Source organism: Vigna unguiculata, chromosome 10 (assembly GCF_004118075.2).
Source record: "Vigna unguiculata cultivar IT97K-499-35 chromosome 10, ASM411807v1, whole genome shotgun sequence".
NCBI classification, from domain to species: Eukaryota; Viridiplantae; Streptophyta; class Magnoliopsida; order Fabales; family Fabaceae; genus Vigna; species Vigna unguiculata.
Window position 1 is genome coordinate 21255085 of NC_040288.1, and position 13504 is coordinate 21268588.

The 13504-nt window shown below is 34.4% G+C and overlaps 1 pseudogene; it reads right to left on the bottom strand.

The window, feature by feature from the left end:
* Positions 1-2798: 2798 nt before the first annotated feature.
* On the bottom strand, positions 2799-6178 carry LOC114165390 (annotated as a pseudogene).
* Positions 6179-13504: the final 7326 nt, after the last annotated feature.

Below are 13504 nucleotides of genomic sequence, written 5' to 3' on the forward strand. Positions count from 1 at the left end.
CTATTTTTGTTTCCCATTGCCACTCACACAAACACACCTCCTTACCTCTTTTGGGATAAAAACAAACAAGTTGTAGGAGGCAGAAAAAAAGAGAGGAGAAAAGTTAGTTGTAATGTATGGAACTAAAGAATGAGATTAATACGAAAGAAGAGAAATTGAAAATTTTAGAAGGTATGCCATTGTCAATTTTTTTCTTTTGATTTTTATATTACCAATTTTCTTTATAATTTATTTTAATGTTGTATGTGTTTCTTTTTTACACTCAACTTTAGCCTTGTTTTAAGGACAATATCCACAACTATCATGTTCTAAATATCATAAAAAAAAATATTTTTCCCACATTTCTTCTATTGCCTATTCGGCTACTTCCGTTGCGTGATACCCATTTTCATTTTTTTTTCTATAAAATTTATAAAGAACTAAAAGGAGAAAAAATAGTTTTCTTTGTAATGAATACTTTGTTTGGATGGAGAAATTAAAACATTTCAAATGCAATCATTTTTTTGAAGTATTTCAATTAGCTAAATTAGTATAAATTCAATTACCCTCAAAATAGGTGGAATTTGAATTTCTTCTCACTCAACCTTACCATCAAAATTCAATTGTTTTATCCAAACAATAAATTGAAATGTAAGGTATTTTAATTTCTTTATCCAAACAAGTTATTTCGAAAATAAAGGAAATTTAATTGTAAGCAATTCAAATAAAAAGTATTTTAATTTCAGAGCATTGTTGAAATGCTCCATCCAAACACAAGGTAAGAAATGGGGTGGAGCAATGTACAGATCTTTGTAGTGATTAACTTTTGTTTAGTTGTATATTGATTCTATTAAACTATATTACGAGTTATATATTTTATATATTTGTCGATCATAATGATATATTAATTAAATTAAATAAATACAATAGATTTTATTTATTATATTTTAATTGATTATATATTTTAATATATAAATTTAGAGTATACAAGTTTTAACATCCTTTTTACTAGTATAAAATTAATAAAATAAGACATTTCATAATAATATTCAAAGACAAATTATGTTTTATAATCATAGTTACATATGTTAAATGTAACAACCTATTTTACTAGTATAAAACTAATAAAATAAGATATTTCATAATAATATTTAAAAAAACAGATGAACTAAATAAAAAGTATATTAATACGGTTCTTTAAGAGTTCAGACTATAAAAATATACCATTTATACAAACCAACTAAAACCAACCAAGATTTATCCACAAGTTAACCACTTACTTAAAGCTCCTAGAAACCTTTCACTAACCTAACCACTAGTTCCTTATCCTTTATAGGTGCCTCTAAACCTACAACTTCATCTGTTCCAACCGAATAGGTGATCATCACAAAAGAAAGACAAACAACACAAGACATTGAGTGTAAGGGTAAGCTAGTTTATATAAAAAAAAAACATAAAATAACATATTTCAAACCTAGGTACCATAACTCTGCTCACACTAATAATGGTGATCACCAAGAAACGAAAAGCCAAACATAACACAGACAACAAAGTTATATTCATTTCTTAATGTTTCAATATCACACAAGAAAAACACCAATGGAAAAATAAATCACAAAATTCTATTCATTTATATGCTTAATTGACTCTTGCCTCTATTATCCAGATTATGCACTTGATATAGATATCAAATTGGATGAGAAGAAAGACCTAAGCGAAACAAGAACTACAACCCCAACTCAACCTAAGAACGGAAACACAAGAGCACAAAGAGATGTAATGAGGCTTTGATCGCAACCAAAACAGAATCAAGACCTAGAAACCGAAAAAATAAAGAAAAAGAAGGTTTGGAGTCTTTGACTTCGAAGGGAGGAGACGTTCGGTCCGATCTGAGGATGACTCCACAATGGCCCCAAATTCATTCAAGAAGAGAGAAAGAATGAGTTGTTTATGGGTTGAGAATAACAGAGAGAACGAGAAGAAGAAGAAGAACTTGAGTGGTTGGTATGATAGAACTGGATTTTTGGTCTTACTGAAGCAGGTTTTTTGTAAAAGAAAGGGGTTTCACATTCTCCCCAACAACAAAAATTTTTTACCTCGAAAATTCACTCAACAGGTAGAAGATAAAGACATACTCTCTTGATTTCTCTTATAACAACTACAAAGACTTGCTTGACTTACCTATCCAACACCTTAACTAAAGGAAAACATGCCTCTGTGCTATGTGATATGATGTTCAACAGTGTAGATTGGTCTAACCACTACCCCTTTAAGACAACTTCTCAACATTTGATTGAAAAGCTTGAACGACATTTGCGCCTGACTGACAATTGTATCTGTTATACAAAACTTAACTTCCATATGTTCTCTACCACCTCTTGTAGGTTTTACCAAAATCTATAGATAGCCTGGGTTCCCATTTTTTAAACATGTTAGACATCACATTACACCATCTTATTCCTTTCTTGAAGCACCATTTAATTGACTTGATCACGCATGACTTCGGTATACTAACAAGATTTGAACACTTTTTATCACCCTTATCCATAAGCAATCCCATAACATTATACCTTTCTACTAACTCGGGTAGAGGTTAACACAATCCATAACATTGGTATCCCTTTTTCAAACTAGAACTTCCAACTATTGTAAACACGAAACCCATTATGGCACTCCATCTTCATTTCTAATTCACTAACTTGTAACCCTCCTTCCACTGTATCCTTAGAACCACATATTTTGTAAACTTGAAATCCATATTTTAATAAGTACCTAGCAGTCCTATGATACATCTCAAACTCTGATTGTCCGATTTGCCTTTATTTTTTCAACCATTTTGAGAAACTCACTAGTTCTAGTTAGATGACTACACTAATAAAATCTCCATACAACTTTAATTCCCAGCTCATGCACTTATACTTCCCCATCAACCCTTACTCGTCAAACAAAGGACTTGAATAATTTTTCTGTTTAAGCATCTAATTTCACTTCTCACTTCTAGGCTGACAACATAACTCAAATCATCTTTTACTTCTCCTGTCCATTTCCTCTTGTTCAACCCCACACCTCTACCTCTGGATAATCATTGAATATCTTTAGTTAATCCACATAAGAATGACATCTTTGTTGTTTTTAAAGAACTCCTACCTTCATCAATGACTAGGTCATGAGTAAGACAACTTTTCACATGCACCTCTTACCACCATTCCGCTGCACTACTCTGATCCATACACATACTCACTTCTTTGTTTACTAAAAAGGATGATCCTTTCGTGTCTGTTGTGACAAGGAAACACCCACCTTTGAGAAACCTCCTTCAAAACTTCTATAAAACCCCCTTGAAACTCCCATTTTTTTCATTGATAGCCAACAATTTATTTCCCCCACATTGCCTCCACTCTTTAAAACCATAGGTCCGAAAAGCCACCCTTCCCTTATCTAACACTTACCCTAGAACAGTTTAACAAGCCACTACCTCTTCTCCAAGATCCACCAAACTCACTATCATTTCAGTGATTACACCGAGTCCACACCACTATATGTCTAACCACTTCTTCACCTACTTCATTTACTTTTAGAAGATTAATGAATATGGTGATGATTGATTAAGAAAACCAAGGAAATCTCCACTGGACATTAAGATAGCAAGCTATCTAGATGTGAGGGTTCCTTTCCAAGGTTCTAGAAAGGAGAAGAATGGATTGATTCAAAACAAATAAGAGTGGATAACACATAAAAAGAGTAAAACCCAAGTCACACACATAAAGGAAAATGAAAGCATAAAATGGAATGGAAAGAAATGATAAAAATGTGAGAACCATGCCACTACAAGGCTAAGCTAGAAGAAGCAATGACAACCTTGAAGATGAGTGGATATGTGCTGCCACTTGAATCAAGATTCAAGATAAGGCTTAAAAGCATTCACTCCCTAGGGAGGAAGACTCTCACAATGGTTGATACACAAAGGTGTTTAATTTCTCCAAAATGTTGAACCCTTGTACAAGTGTTAGAGGTCCCCTTAAATAGAAGTGTTTAGGGGCCTCTTAGCAAAAACAAATAAGCTAAAAAGGATTACAATGCAAATAAAAAAACATGGAGTCTAAAAAGTAGGTAAACAAAGGAGCACATGGACACATTCTAGAAGCCTTCTTGGCCAAGGCAAGGTGGATGCTCCTTCTAGATGTTTCTTGACTTCTTGGAGGCCAAGGCATGTGGTCATCCTTTCTAGATGTTTCTAGAAAGCTTTGCTCCTTCTCTTTCCTCCACACGTGCTCTCCAAAAACCATCTAAATGTGCCACTTGTCCTTCCTTGTCCCACCTCTTAATGAACCTACAAAACAAGTTACATTTGAATTAGCATGTTGGCTTTAGGTTAAGCTAATCCTTTGAATCAACAAGTCAACCAAAAGTCAAGGTCAACAAGTCAACTTAAAAATAGTCAACCAAGCCAACTTAAGTGAATTTTAAACTAAAGAAAATAAAAGCAAAGGAAGGGATCAAGGAACTCCCTTTCTTCTAAGCATGTGCCATGGGCCATCATCCTTGGTAGGGATCAATCCTTTATCAAGAACAAACTAGACGCATAACATTAACTATATCTTGAGATTGTTGTTGTAATGCTTGACAAAGAACATCTATTATCCCCATAATTTCTCTCATCAAATACATGATCAGTATAAACTCAAATGAAGTCAAGTTTTTGTAAGCATTATCAGCATCACCACGTTGTGAGTAAGTAGATCCATCAACAATATTTTTTTCTAGAACTAAAGAAGTTGCATCATACATATTGATCAAGCTACAAATAGAAGAGAAATGAGAGCTCCAACGGGTATTCCTAACTCGTTTTAAAGTACCAATTTGATTTTCCCCTTTACCTTTTTCAAGCTTATCAATTTCAAATATGCAATTTCATATAACTTGGCAGCTTGTAACTCATCATGACGTTTACTAGAAGAGCAAACAATATTGACAATAAAAGTCAATTTTGAAAAGAATTGGTGAATTGGAATAACTTCTCTTGATGCAACAACCAAGGCAAGTTGTAACCGATGAACAAAATAATGAACATAATATGCATAAGGATAATCAGTCAAAAATATTGTTTGTAATCCATTCCATTCTCCTCTGATATTGCTAGCACCATCATACCCTTGACCACGGAATTAGAAACCTTAAGATTATGTCGAGATAGTACAACACACAATTCATTCGTCAAAGTTATTGTTGCAGTGTCTTTAACATGCACAATATCAAAAAATCGCTCTTGAATAAAACCATTTTTATCAATGAATCTCAAAACAAGAGCCATTTGCTCTTTTTTTGATTCATCACAAGCTTCATCGACAACTATACAAAACTTGGAATCCCCAATTTCCTCACGAATATGATTTTTCACTTTACTAGAAAGAATATTCAATAACTCCTTTTGAATTTTAGGTGAAGTATATTTGGAATTGAATGGAGCATTTTCCAAGACAACTTTTGCAACTTCGTCATTGTATGATGCTATAAGTTTTATCATCTCAAGAAAATTACCTTGGTTCCTCGATTCACTACTTTCATCATGACCTCTAAAAGCACAAGCTTGAATGTATAAAAAACAAATTGCGTCAATTAAAGTCTTAAGACGTAACTGATTCTTTATAATTTGATTTAAGCTTTGCACTTCCAAAACATTCCTAATGTGGCAATTTCGATTTAACAAGTCTTAACAAGCAGGCACTGCAATATTGCATGGTGAACAAGGATCCTTCCCAATGTGTTTAAGGAAAGCACAGTTTAAGGAAAGCACACTTTTAAAACCTATAAAAAAACATTCAAAAAGTTAAAACATGTTGATGATAATCAACTTATTGCTAATTAGAATTCAATAAAAATAAACTCAATTACTTGTAACAATGAAAACATCTAAGTCAAGTCATCCGCTTGGTTTTTTACTAATAAGATAGCACAGTAAGCAATATGTAGCATCTTTTAATGGCGAATACTCTAATCATGAAGGAAATAAGCTAAACCATGTGTACTGAAATCTTCTTGGATGATCATCTTTACCAGACAATGGATAATTTTCTAGATGCATTTGATATGGATCCCATTTTAGATAAGCCCTTCGTACCTCATCAATTTGATTTGGTGGGTATTGCCAAATTTGAAGACGCTTCTCTGGATCAAGTTCTAAAGTATTTTCAAATTCATTATATGTAACTTTAGGAACCTTAGAGAGTTATTTTTTGTTTTCTTCAATATTTGGATTCTCATGAAGTTTCTCAATTTTAGACGTAGATGCATTTTTTCATCTTCATCACAAGCCTTCCTCTTGGAAAAAAAATCAATTCTTTTACTCTTTATCATAATTTTTCTAATATAAATTTGTCACCTCTCACCTATTTACAAAAAGATAAAATTATGAATACCCCAAATTAAATCTTAAAAGCAAGACTCAATATTTTAAAAAAACTAATAACTTCTAAATGATTAGCTTCCCTTACCTTAGAGTAGATTTCTAATCTTGCTCTTCCCTTACACAATTTCAAAGCCTAAAATAGCTTTATCTACACAAAGAAGAGTTTGGTCAACAATTAAAGCATGATTTTATGATCTTTAACAGGTAGAGATATGCCTAGAGCGTAGAAAAGTCACATACAAGAGGGAAACATATTGCTTTAAAAAAAGGTAAAAAAATGAACTTACTCTAAATAAGAAATTGTTGGGTCCAAAGTGTTCCTTAATTCCTCAATTTTGCTGTAGTGCAATTTGATTTTGAAAATAATAAGAAATTAATGGTGAAAATTGAGATAGAAATAAAATGAGAGAAAGAGATGGAGGCACAAAAGAGAGAGAAACTAAATAAAAAAGTATAAGAAATTATAATAGAGAAAAAAAACATGATTTTTAAATTTTAAAAAAGATTTTCCAAACTAAATTAATAAAAATAAAGTAATAATATATAAATAAAATAATAAAATATAAATAAAATAATAATATATAAATATATTTTTTAAAATATAGAGAAAATGAAATAAAATGAAAATAAATTAATATAAATAAAATAATAATATATAAAAAATAAAGTAAAAATAAAATGGTCGTGGGAGTCGTAGTTCCCCTGTCAACACTATCTTCCGCCATTACTTCTGATCCATGCTCTTCCATGTATCTCTCAGCACCGTGAAAATGAAATTCCCCCAAAGTAATGTTAGGAATCCAAGTGTGAGTCTAAGTCCCACATTGACCAGAAATGAGAAAGTAGAGCACTATATAAGAATAAAGACCCATAAATCTATTGCCTTAAGGTTTTGGGTTGAGAATGGTGTCCATGCCTTATGTGGTTGGGCTCAGGTCTCATTGGTGTGTTGTATCTCCCTAGTGATACCCCCTCCTTATAAATCTAACAAGTAACAACTTTAAGATTAAATGGTATTTGTAAATTACATAAACTTGACTAAGTAAATATTTAATCATGATAAACTTTCATAGTCGTGTATATAAACATTGGTTTGCTCACTTCATCTCTCGTGCTACCTTCGGTTAAAATACATTAATTATAATCTTGTTCATTCACCTACTTCCATATATGTCATTAATTATAATCTTTATACATGTTTTATTATCTGCATTTGTAAATTATTCAATTTAATTTATGTCTAACCCCTTAGAATTGAGAAAATTATATCATATACAATTCCCTAATTTTTATGTTGGCACTAAATTCGTTCACAGAATTAGCATGTGATTCATGTTGCCTCTGGAATCTTAGATGGGTTATTGGATACATGGATCCAAATTTAAGTTTTCGGAATCTAGAACCCAAGGAAAGATTGGACTCTCCAATCTACAAGCAAAGGTTGCAAAGTGGACCCCAAGGCTTAAAAAGAAAATAGAAAAAATGTTATAAAATTTTGGAACGTGCCATATCCAAGTTTAAAAGAGTGGTCCCATAAATGGCTTAATATACCTCATAATCATTCAAAGTCATTTAAACTTTCAAGATTACATAAAAGTGCGTGAGGTTTATGCTCTTAACTGAATGTTATGACTTCAATGAACTCGGTAAACATCTGCAACATGGGCAAAAGGCAGTAAAAGAAAGCACTCACTTTAAGTAATGATGCTATATTATGCAGCATAAACAAATTCAATATGAAGTGACACCACAGGAATATCTCATAATCTCACCCCCAATTTCTTCTTTCACTTGGTGGAGAGGATTTTACTGGGAAATATTATAGAATATTGTAATAAGTTTTTTTATGTATTTATAAACCGTGGATTTTGTTTATAGAAACTTAAATGGATTATAAGTTTGAGAAATGGCAAAAAACTTTTAAATTCTCATTACTTTCAATAGGGTGGTATTGTTGGGTATTGAGCTCCCTTCCTATGTGGAGAAAAGGCCCAAAATTTGAGAAGCCCATGTCTCACTTAACCTAGTGGAGAGGAGGCTATAAAATAAAGAGAGAGGCAGAACAATAGAGTCAGAATACACTGAAAGCCCTAACACATAGAGGGAGAGGTAGAGGGAAAATTCTGTTCACGTTTTTCATAGAGCTGTCGCAGTAAATTCGGCGCTGCGGATTCGTTCACCGTTGGATCGGGCTGAAATTTTTACAGCAGGTTCGGAACTCATTGCTCTTCATTCTGACCGGTCGGATCTTTGATACGAGGTCTGAGTTGGAAGATATTAATTTCGCACTGCAGTAGTGATTTGTAGAGGTTTTCCCCTCTTGTTCTTCTCTATTTGAAAGCTTTGTTGCTTTGTTATTTGGTTGGGTGTTGGCACTAATTTGTGCTATTGATTAAGACTCTTTTGTACTCTTGTTGATCATAGTGAAGCTATTTCTTTGGTCTGAACGACTCGTGGTTTTTACCCTTGATTTGAGGGGTTTTCCACGTTAAAAATCTTGGTGCCTTTATTTGTGCTTTTGGTGATTTATTATTGCTGCTCTTTGATTATTGCTCCTCATAGATTCTTGCAAGTTAGGGGAAATTATATCCGCTGCATTCTCGGTATATTGTTTGTTGTTGTTTTCCCCATCAGAGTGGTATCAGAGCTCTTGGTTGGGCTATATTTACTTGCTTGAATGATGGAGGCAAATGCAAAGATGGTTGCTTTGAATGTTACAAATTATCATTTGTGGAAGGACAAGATGAAAGATTTATTATTTTTCAAGAAATTGCATCTTCCGGTCTTTACTACACATAAGCCAGATTCTATGTCTGAAGAAGAATGGAACTTTGAGCACCAACAGGTATGTGGTTTTATTCGGCAATATGTTGAAGATAATGTTTATAATCATATTGCTAATGAGACACATGCCAGAGCTTTGTGGGAGAAGATTGAGTCTTTGTATGCTTCTAAGTCGGGCAATAATAAATTGTATTTGTTAAATTGCTTGATGAATTTGAGGTACATGGAGAATTCTTCTATTTCTGATCACTTAAATGAGTTTCAAGGGCTCCTAGATCAATTGTCAGGAATGGGTATAAAGTTTGATGACGAAGTTATGGGATTATGGTTGCTTAATACTCTACCAGAGTCTTGGGAGGTATTTCGGGTTTCAATTAGGAACTCTGCCTCGAATGGTGTTGTTTCTTTTCAGATGACAAAAAGTGGTGCTCTTAATGAAGAGATGAGAAGGAAGGCACATGGTTTTTCATCTCAGTCTGAGATGCTTGTTACAGAAGCTAGGGGGAGAAGTCAGAAAAAGGAACATAAAGGTGGTAGAGAGAAGAGTTTGAGCAAGTCCAAGTCAAGATACAAGAATTTAGAGTGTCATTTTTGTCATAAAACTGGGCACATTCAGAAATATTGTTTTAAGTGGAAAAAGGAGAACAAAGACAAGAAGGGCAAACAGAGAGAGAATGATCATGATGATGATCGTGTCACTACTGCTACAGATGATCTTGTTCTTCTTCGTGACTTTGAGTCCGTTAATCTTGTATCTGATGAGAGCATGTGGATTATTGATAGTGGTGCTACACTGCATGTTACACCTAGGAAGGAGTTCTTCACATCTTACACTTCTGGTGATTTTGGAGTGTTGAAGATGGGTAATGATGGTGAGTCTAAAGTGATTGGTGTTGGTGATGTTTGCCTGCAAACCAACATGGGAGTGCAGTTGTTGCTTAAAGGAGTCAAACATGCTCCAGATGTTCGTTTTAATTTAATCTCTGTGCAGTTGCTTGATGATTGTGGTTATGACAATCACTTTGGTTCTAGTAAATGGAAGCTCACTAAAGGTAACTTGGTTATGGCCAGAGGGGAGAAACAATCTAAATTGTATTGGACTAAAGCTTTGGTTGCTAAAGACAGTGTGAATGCTATGTATATGGAGGCATCTTTGTGGCACCGGAGGCTTGGTCATATAAGTGAGAAAGGGCTTAACTGCTTAGCTAAAAAGGATGTGCTTATGGGATTGAGAAATGCAGAATTGGAGAAATGTTCTCATTGCATGGCTGGTAAACAAACCAGAGTATCTTTTAAGAAGCATCCACCCTCAAGGAAGTCAAAATTGCTTGAATTGGTGCATTCTGACGTTTGTGGCCCATTAAAGGTAAAGTCATTTAGTGGTGCACTTTACTTTGTTACTTTTATTGATGATTGTTCCAGGAAGCTATGGGTCTATGCTCTTCAGCAGAAAGGTCAAGTACTTGAAAAGTTCAAGGAATTTCATGCTATGGTTGAGAGGCAATCAGGCAAGAAGCTGAAATGCATCCGTAGTGATAATGGTGGTGAGTACCGTGGACCTTTTGATGTTTATTGCAGGCAGCATGGTATTAGACACGAGAAGACTCCTCCTAAAACTCCTCAGTTGAATGGTCTAACGGAGAGGATGAACAGGACCTTGGTTGAAAGGGTTACATGTATGCTTTCAGAAGCAAAGTTGCCTAAGCACTTTTGGGGAGAGGCATTGCTTGCAGCTGTGCATGTTATTAATCTCAGTCCCGCAGTTGCTTTGAATACTGAGGTGCTAGACAAAATTTGGTTTGGTAAGAATGTTAACTATGATCATTTGCGTGTCTTTGGTTGTAGGGCATTTGTTCATGTTCCTAAGGATGAAAGATCCAAGTTAGATAAAAAGACAAGGCAATGTATCTTTATTGGCTATGGTGAGGATGAATTTGGCTACAGGTTTTATGATCCTGTTGAGAAGAAGCTTGTTAGAAGCCATGATGTACAATTCATGGAAGACCAGACCATTGAAGACATTAATAAGGTGGAGAAGACCACACCCGAGAAAGATAGTAATCTCACTGATGGTAATCCGATGAGGTTGCCCGCTCACAATTTGGAGAATGTTGAAACGGAAGCTCAAGACAATGAACAACATGGTGATGTTGATGATCAACAGTTTGGAAGTGGAGTAGAGGTTCCAATTGATGATGCTCAAGAGGAACATGATGATGATGACGATCTTGGTGATATACCTGAATCACCTCAAGTCCAACTCAGGAGGTCTAATAGACAGAAACAACCTTCTACAAGGTATTCTTGTGATAAGTACATAACCTTGACTGACGGTGGAAAACCTGAGTGTTTTGAAGAGGCAAAGTTCATTGCTATTACTGAAGCATGCAAGGAGTTGTTATGGTTGAAGAAATTCTTGCAGGAGCTTGGTTTTAGGCAAGATAACTATTCATTGTTCGTTGATAGCCAAAGTGCTATCCATCTTGGTAAGAATCCAACTTTTCATTCTAGATCCAAACATATTGATGTGAGGTATCATTGGATACGTGATGCTTTGGATGCTAAGTTGTTGGAGTTGGAAAAAGTTCATACAGATGATAATGGTGCTGATATGATGACTAAAGCATTGCCAAAAGGAAAGTTTGAAGTTTGTTGTGAGATCACCGGTTTGGCGGTTATCTCCACATAGTTGTGAGGGGGAGATTTGTTGGGTATTGGGCTCCCTTCCTATATGGAGAAAAGGCCCAAAATTTGAGAAGCCCATGTCTCACTTAACCTAGTGGAGAGGAGGCTATAAAATAAAGAGAGAGGCAGAACAATAGAGTCAGAATATACTGAAAGCCCTAACACATAGAGGGAGAGGTAGAGGGAAAATTCTGTTCACGTTTTTCATAGAGCTGTCGCAGTAAATTCGGCGCTGCGGATTCGTTCACCGTTGGATCGGACTGAAATTTTTACAGCAGGTTCGGAACTCATTGCTCTTCATTCTGACCGGTCGGATCTTTGATACGAGGTCTGAGTTGGGAGATATTAATTTCGCACTGCAGTAGTGATTTGTAGAGGTTTTCCCCTCTTGTTCTTCTCTATTTGAAAGCTTTGTTGCTTTGTTATTTGGTTGGGTGTTGGCACTAATTTGTACTATTGATTAAGACTCTTTTGTACTCTTGTTGATCATAGTGAAGCTATTTCTTTGGTCTGGACGACTCGTGGTTTTTACCCTTGATTTGAGGGGTTTTCCACGTTAAAAATCTTGGTGCCTTTATTTGTGCTTTTGGTAATTTATTATTGCTGCTCTTTGATTATTGCTCCTCATAGATTCTTGCAAGTTAGGAGAAATTATATCCGCTGCATTTTCTGGTATATTGTTTGTTGTTGTTTTCCCCATCAAGTATCAAGGTCGTAATTTAAAAGTTGTTGAATAGGTTGAAAAAGGTGAATAAGCTACGCACATGGGCACCATGTAAGGTCGTGTTTCCCTCATGCATGTAGCTCAAGAGAGTCTCAACCTTATCTTGGAGAGAAAGCTTATGTGACATTAGGTTACTTGCAACCTAAACTATCCCAATTTAACCTAATTTCACGCCCCACACACAAGCCCAACCCTTTAAGGCCCAAAATTACTCTACTAGGCCCAAAATTACTCTACTAGGCCCAAAGCCCAAAACAAGGCCCAAAACAAGGCCCAAACAAAACCTATAATATTTTTCCCAAAATACCAAATCCTAAATAAACTTATTCTAATTATTTAGAATTCAACTTGTCCCATTAGAATAAAATCTTATACTCACTCAATAGTTGAAGCCTATTATTGTATGTGTTTGGCCATGGCTAGGCTAGGACGTTTGCCATGCGTATACGAAATTTGTTGGAGAAATGACTTTCGTCCACTTATTTATATTGTTTTCAATTGGAACGAAACGATGGACTTGAGTTCATGAATTTGAATACACAATTTTGCTCCTTTAACCCCTTCGTAAACCCAAAATCATGTATTTTAATACAAAAAGAAAAACATTTCAAATTATTTGCGATACATTCTAACAACTATTTCTATGGACTATTGATGATTTATCTTAATTTTCATTTTGCCAAGGTTTTAGAAAATTTTCATGAATCTTATTAGTGATAGATTTTATAACAGAATTACCAATCCTAAAATATTAAAAATTTTAGTTTAAATTTATACTCGAAATCAAATACAAATTTAATAATTGTAAATTGAATGAATAACTTTCATTCAAATTTTGAAGTATTTGCAAAAATAACGTGATTTGTTGATTAGGGGTCTAATTACAATTAACAAAACTTGGCAAGGGACTAAATTATAATTAAAAA